At 41.4% G+C, this 7661-nt stretch overlaps 1 pseudogene; it reads right to left on the bottom strand.

Moving 5' to 3' along the window:
* Window positions 1–305: 305 nt before the first annotated feature.
* On the bottom strand, window positions 306–651 carry LOC118524222 (eukaryotic translation initiation factor 1 pseudogene; annotated as a pseudogene).
* Window positions 652–7661: the final 7010 nt, after the last annotated feature.

Raw genomic sequence — 7661 nt, forward strand, 5'->3', positions numbered from 1 at the left:
ACACAGCTGGCCGTGATCCTGGGGCTCTGGGCTGGACCAAAACATCTCGTTACTGCTTGGTTTCAGGCCGGACACTGCCCGGCACCTACTGCTTGACCTCTGTTTAAATGAGGGACTTCAAGACTAGACAGCATGACTCTTTTCAGTTTATTGCATGAAGGAGTGACACTCGTCCAAGTGAAAAGCAGACCCGAAATGGTTCCATTATACAAGCTGTGAGGTTTTTAAATTTGTGACAAAGGACAGAAGGGAATTCTACTCATGAGAAGGAAATCCTCACTTAAGCTTCAGTGAGCCCAAAGCACTTAAAGCCCATGAACCTCCAGCTGGTCGTCCTTAGCCAGTCCGGTCTCTTCGAGAGAGGAACTGGCATCTATTCTTGTGCTGGTTGCCCTGTGCCTGAATTACTTCTCCATCGTCTGGAAGCTCAATGACAGCACCATGGCAGGCAAATTTCTTCTTAAAAGCCTTCACTAGTTTCTTTTTATCGTAATCATCAGCAAGTTTTTAGACAGTAGTAAGGCTCTTCCTGCCATTTCTCTGTTGAATTCTTATATGGATATAATCCTCAGTGCCAGCAGGAAGCAGATCATCACCCTTACTTGCATCCACAAAAGGATCGAGAAAGTGGAGTTTCTGGGTAGCAGACATACTATAGGATTCCTTTTCCTCAGTGGAAATGGAGGAAAATGATGGGAGAAGGAGGGCCTGAGGATGGAGCTTCAGGCAGTTGGGGGTGGGGCGGGGTCGTCCAGGGGGAAGCTGCTGAGTCCTCTGCAAGCTGCAGCTCCGTGACTCGGTCTTTGACCATTTTTAATCAGTTTTGGTTTTGTTTTTGTTTCATTGTTTTTTGTTTTTTGCTTTTGAGTTGGTTGAGTTCCTTACATATCTTGGAAATTAACCCTTTATAAGATATATGATTGACAAATATTTTCTGCCCTTTTGCTGACCCTCTTGTAAGGTTGCTGTTTCATTTTGTTGCTTATTTCTTTTGCTGTGCAGAAACTTTTTTAGCTTGGTGTAGTCCCACTTGGTTTTGCTTTTGTTGCTTGTGCTTATGTTGTCCTCTCAAAATAATTATTGCCAAAAGCATGTCAGGGAGCTTTTTTCCTGTTTTCTTCTAGGTGTTACAGTTTAAGGTCTTATGTTTAATTTCCATGAGTTGTGTAAGATAGGGGTCCAATTTGCATTGTTTTGCACGTGAACACCCAGTTTTTCCAGCACCATTTACTGAAGAAACCAGACTTTCTCCATTGTATATTCTTGCTTCCCTTGTCAAGTATTAGTTGACCGTATATGCAAGGGTTTATTTCTAGGCTCTCAGTTCTGTTTTTTTTTTTGGGGGGGGGGGTCTCTGTATCAGCCTTTATACCAGTACCATATTATTTTGATTACTATAGCTTTGCAGTACAGTTTGAAATCAGAAGTATGATGCCTCCAGCTTCGTTCTTCTTTCTCAGGATTGCTTTGACTATCTGGGGTCTTTGGTAGTTCCATATATACTTTAAGATCATTAATTCTATTTCTGTGAAAAGTACCTTTGGAATCTCCATAGGGATTACCCTGAATCTGTAGATCGCTTTTGATAATATGGTCACTTTAACAATATTAATTCCCTGATCCATGAACATGAGATATCTTTCCATTTATTTTTGTCTTCTTTAATTCCTTTCATTAATGTCTTACAGTTTTGTCTTACAGTTCCTTGGTTAAATTTATTCCTAAGTATGGTATTGTTTTTGGTGCTATTGTAAATGGGATTATTTTCCTTTTTCAGAGAGTTCTTTGTCAGTATATGGAAATGCAACTGACTTTTGTAGGTTCATATTATATCCTGAAACTTTACTACTGAATTTATTCTAACAGGTTTTTGTTGTTGTTGTTGTTGTTGTTGTTGGAATTGTTGGGATTTTTTAAATGTCATCAGCAAACAAAGACAATTTTACTTGTTCCTTTCTTATTCTGCTTCGGGCACAGTGAAAGCTGGAGGCGCGCAGCCCGGCCTCGGGCTCTCGCCGGGGCGCGCACACCTGCAGTAGAGGCCGGCGACCAGACTTGGTCGGCAGGGCGCAGGCGCGCGGCTAGCGGCGAGCAGGCCCAGGCGTGGAGGCCAGTGACGCGACAGCGCGAAGGCCAGGCTCGGGAGCAGCTGCAGGGGCTTCGGCTCTCTGTAGGCACTCCTGTGGCCGCAGGATCTGCCCCCGGCCTGTGCACAGCAGGGGAGGCTGGTTATGGGGGGCAAGGGTGGACAGGTGCACAGCTAGAGCGGCTAGCCTCAAGCCCGCACTTGTGAGGGAGGGTCCGCCGCAGGGACCCTGGCCTTGCATTGTGTACCTCTGCTGCTGCAGAGGCTTGGGGTGGGGGGATTGCCAGTGGGGATCCTGGGCTCTGGTGGGGGTGGAGCAGGCTAGGGAGTGGAGAGGAACTCAGGCGGCGGGGAAATGCCCCTGGGGTGAAAACCCGGGAAAATCTGCGCGGGGGCACCTGGGTGGCTCAGATGGTTAAGCGTCTGCCTTCGGCTCAGGTCATGATCCCAGCGTCCTGCGATCGAGTCCCGCATCGGACTCCCTGCTCAGCGGGGAGCCTGCTTCTCCCTCTGCCTCTCTCTCTGTCTCTTATAAAAAAAAATAAAATAAAAATCAAAAGGCTTTAAAAAAAAATTCTGCGTGGGATGTGTGACGACTGCGCATGCCATCGCTTCTTTCAGCGACAAGAGCTGCTGGGCTCCTCTGCAGAGCACGCTAGTGGGGACGCCCTGCTGTGTGGCTCGGACCGGTCGCCCCTGCTCTTCTGCCTCGTCACTGACGATCTCTCCACACCTCAGCTTTGCTGGTCTTCAGGTGGAGTGACACGGAAGCAAGTATCTGGAAAGGCTCCCCAAGCCGGTTGACCATCTGCTTTCCCTTTCCCAGCAAGAGAACTTTCTCTAGTTAGGCATTCCCTCTGGGCCTAGAACAGTGCTGGCCGGGGGGGGGGGGGGGGGGGGGGTGAGACGATGGAGGCCAAATGAAGCTGTTCTTCCTTCCCTTTACGTGCCGCTGTGCTCGGTTTTGTGTTCTCCTGCGTTGCTGAGGTCGCTTAAATGGACTCCTGAGCCTCCCCCCCCCCACGCCCCCCGCTGAGTTATTTTGGCTTGTGGATAGCTATGGAATTGTTGATCTTTGTGGGGGGCCAGAGGCTGAGGTCTCCATCATGGTGATGTCACCACCTAAATGTTTTAAAATAAAAATCTATAGAGCTATCATTTCTTTCTGTCTTTTCAGCTGTCTCCCGTTCATAGGTGACAAAGATAGGAGGTTACTTTATCGTAAATTCCCTCAACTTCCATAAGCCTCAGTTTTCTCATGCCTAGAATGAGAGGATTAGACGTATGTAAGGCCCCTCCGTTCTATAATTTTGGTACAGTTTCTGGCCCATGGTAGGTACCTGATAAATATTTGTTAAATAATTCTGGATATTCAGTCACATATTCTGACCCCTACCAAGCACAGTAGTTCTGCCATCTGGCAGACTCCCGTTAATACTGTGGTTCCACAATTGGTTAGTTCTGTGAACTTGAGTAAATGCTTCTCTCCAAGTCTTTGCGGCCATATCTATAATATGGATTAAAATGTGCCCACACCATTAGGTTAGTAGAGGGTGACATGAGGTAGCCTCCACAGCCCTCAGGGTCATGCCTGGTACAAAGCAAGCATGCCACAAATAGTTGCAGCTGTTGTATTAATAGGCACTAATAAGAAATCATTATCACTAACAGTAACTCTAGGGGCATTTCCAGAAAGCCTTTGCTAGAACAGTTCTCTTTACGGGTGCTCGTCAGCGTCACATGGCATCCATTACACTGGGAAATGTGTTCACAGTCGGAAAGTCCTGATATCTCCATGTTCCTAGTTTCTAGAAGTCTCTTGCCTCATTATGAATGCTCTGAGTTCTCACTTCCACCCCACTGTCTCTGCCCCATCATCCAGGCAGCTCCTGTGCGGCCCACTCTCAACAGCCTTGCGTCTGGCTCTTTCCTGCTCACAGCACTTTCTCACTCTCCTGCCTCTGTCACTCTTCTCCCTCTCCTACTGAACGTGAGCTGCTTGACCATCAGGATTTTGACTATTTTATTCACAAAAAGTTCCAAAGCACCGAAGCACATAATAGGTGTACGACAAATATTTGTTGAACAAACAAATAATGTATCCACCGCTATTCCTGATTTCAAGAAAGCTTGGTCCCAGATGGATGTTTCAAAATAGAGATAGCCAGGTCTCAACTCTTCCCATTGTGAGAGAAGTTCCTGGTGTGATTGATCCAAAGATCACATAGGTGGCTCAGAGACAAATGGTCAGGTCTTCGTTTCCCCACTGTCTTCTATACCTCTACGGATATGGCACAACAACTGTTCGCTCTGATTAATGCACAGCCTGTTTTCTCCTTCCATTAACGAACTAGAGGTTGGATAAGCATCTGAGCTTCAAAGGCTCGCCTCCTGTGTTGTAAAATGATATAAAGGAATTCTAGAAGTGTTTAAGTAATCACTGAGGTGAAACTTACGTCGATTTTGTAACCTTTGTTAACAGACAAGAAGGCTGAATATTCTTGTTTACAAAAAATAGCTGAGAGTAATATGCAAAACCAATTTGTTTTAAATGTGTTTCCTTTACTTTGGCAAGGAATAGAAGTTTCATCTATTTGTAAGTCTGGCTCTGCTGGTTGTTAAGGCTGATGTTTTCTGAGAATGAGCATCATCTTTATTTGCTTAAAATCACTGTAACCTCCTTTAATCTCTGTGTCTAATAAATCTCCATCCTTTGGAAATTACATTTTGAAATCAATTTATCTAAAAGCTAATTGCAATAGAACACATTTTGGTTTGGCTCATCTTTAATGTAATAAATAACCTAAAAAGAATCTTACCTCTACTAATACCTTATTTTCAGATATTATTATCTGGAGATATAATATGCAAGTTGAGTTTATCAAAGCTATGAATGTAAATAAAGTGTTTATGCAATGGTGAAATTTAATTTAAGCAGGAGATCTGGGCAACCAGCTGAGTGGCTCTTAGAAATAAGAGTGTGGATTTTGTCAAGGGACAATGGCTTCATTCATTTACTCTGTTAAGTCGCTACTTTTGTTAGGCATTGCACTATACTTAAATAATTCAGTCATTCACTTATAAATTCTTTTTAAAATTATGCATTAAGTATAGAAGCACCAGGTATAATTCCAGATGCTGAGAATGAACAAGTCAGAAATTGTCCCTGCCATTAAGAAGCTTATATTATATGATGAAGGGATATGGAAAATATAGATGAGTAAGAAACATATGCTTCAGACCAGATCATTTTCAAAGAGCAATACTAAGACAAATAGTTAACTTTTCAACAAAAATTATGGAAGTACAGGGCACCTGGGTGGCTTAGTCGATTAAGCGTCTGCCTTTGCCTCAGGGCATGATCCCAGGGTCCTGGGATGAGTCTCGCATCGGGCTCCCTGCTCTGCAGGGAGCCTGCTTCTCTCTCTGCCTCTGCCGCTCCCTCTGCTTGTGCTGCTCGCTCTATCAAGTAAATGAATAAAATCTTTAAAAAGATTAGGGAAGTAGGAGTCAGTGGAATGATATTTTTAAAGTGCTGAAGGGGAAAAAGGAAACCCTGCTGATCTAGAATTCTGTATTCTGAAAAAAAAATCTTTCAAAAATTATGGCAAATTAAGGACATTTTCAGACAATTAAAAGTTGAGCAAAGTTGTAACTAGCAGGACTTAAATATAAGAAATCCTAAAAGAAGTTCTTCAGGGTAAAAGAAAATGATCCCAAGAATCTGCAGGAAGGAAAGAAGATCACCAGGAAGGGTAATGGGATAAATATGGAAAAATATTTGTAACTTAAAGCAACAACGATAGTCTCATGGGGTTTATAACATTTGTGAGAGAAAAATATTCAAAAGCAATGTCACAAAAGCAGGAGGAGGGTAAATGGAGTTAAACTGTTTTGCGTTACTGATGAAGTAGTGAAAGTACTAATTTAAGGTAGATCATATTTAGTCAAGAATGAGATACATATTATAATCTTTAGAGTAACCACTAAAAGAATAATATGAAAATGTTTGATTAAAAGCCAACAGAGGGACGCCTGGGTGGCTCAGCTGGTTAAGCGTCTGCGTTTGGCTTGGGTCATGATCCCAGGGTCCTGGGGACCGAGTCCCACATTGGCCTCCCTGCTTAGCAGGGAGCCTGCTTCTCCCTCTCCTCTTGCATGTGCTCTCTCTTGCTCTCTCTCTCTCAAATAAATAAATAAAATCTCTAAAAGAAAGCCGGCAGAAAAGATAAAATGGAATACTGAAAAATACTTGATTAGTTAAACAGAAGTTTAGAAAGCAGGAACAAAGGAACAAAAAGGTTAAATAGAAACAAAAAGCAAGATAGACTTATACCCAAATATGTTAGTAATTACATTAAACATTAATGGACTAAATACTATGATTAAGAGACCAAAATTGTCAGACTGGATTTTAAAAAATTATCCCAAATACTTCTTGTTTGTAATTTGCACGTTAAATATAAGAACGCAGGTAGGGTGAAAGTTAAAGGATGTTCACTATGATAGGCCATGCTAACACGAACAAAGGGAAAGCTGGTATGACTGTGGCTATCAAAGTAACCTTAAGACAAGGGAACTAGTGATAGAAAGAGGGATAGTTCACAATCAGGCAAGGGTCAATTCAACAGGAAAACATAATTCTAAATGTGTATGTAACTAACATATACTTAAAATATATAAAACAAAAATAACTATATAAATATACAACCATAGATGTAGATTTAAAAATACCTCTCTCAGTAGCTGATAAAATAAGAAGACAAAAAAGTCAGCATTCCCAAACTGCAGGGTACATCTTACCAAAATAGAACATATGTTGGAACAAAACTCAAGTTCCAATCAATTACGAAGGATTGAAATAATATACAGTATATTCTCTGGCCAGAGTGGAATTGAACTAAAAGCAGAAACAGAACTAACTATAGATTCTTTCTTTAAAAACAGAAAGCTAGATTTCAGCAGAACGAAAACCTCTAATTGTTTGGAAATTGGGCAACGTATTTCTTTTTTTTTAATTTTTTTGGGAGGCAACATATTTCTAATTAGCTCATGAGTTGAAGAAGAAATCACAGTAAAAATTAGAAAATATTGTGAAGTGAATGATAGCAAAAATATGGCATATCAAAACATGCCAAATGCAGCTAAAATAGTCCTTAGATTTCTAGCTTTAAATAAAATATTAGAAAAAAAGAAAGGTTGAAAATTAACAATCTAAGCTTCTGTTTATCAAAAATATTTGGTAAAGAACAACAAATTAAACCCAAAGAAAGTAAAAGTAACAAAATCATAAAGATAAAAGTAGAATCAGTAAAATATAAAGCAGTTGTAAACAGAGAAAATCAACAAAATTAAAAGTTGTTTCTCTGAAAAGATTAATAAAATGGATGAACACTGATGCATGACTGATCAAGGAAGAAAGAGGAAGGAAGGAAGGAAGGAAGGAAGAAAGAGGAAGGAAGGAAGGAAGGAAGGAAGAAAGGAAGGAAGGAAGGAACGGAAGAAACACAATTTACCAAAACTGCCCCAAAAGAAATGGCCAATCTGAATAATCCTACATATATTAAAGTAGTTA

This window comes from Halichoerus grypus, chromosome 9 (genome assembly GCF_964656455.1).
Source record: "Halichoerus grypus chromosome 9, mHalGry1.hap1.1, whole genome shotgun sequence".
NCBI classification, from domain to species: Eukaryota; Metazoa; Chordata; class Mammalia; order Carnivora; family Phocidae; genus Halichoerus; species Halichoerus grypus.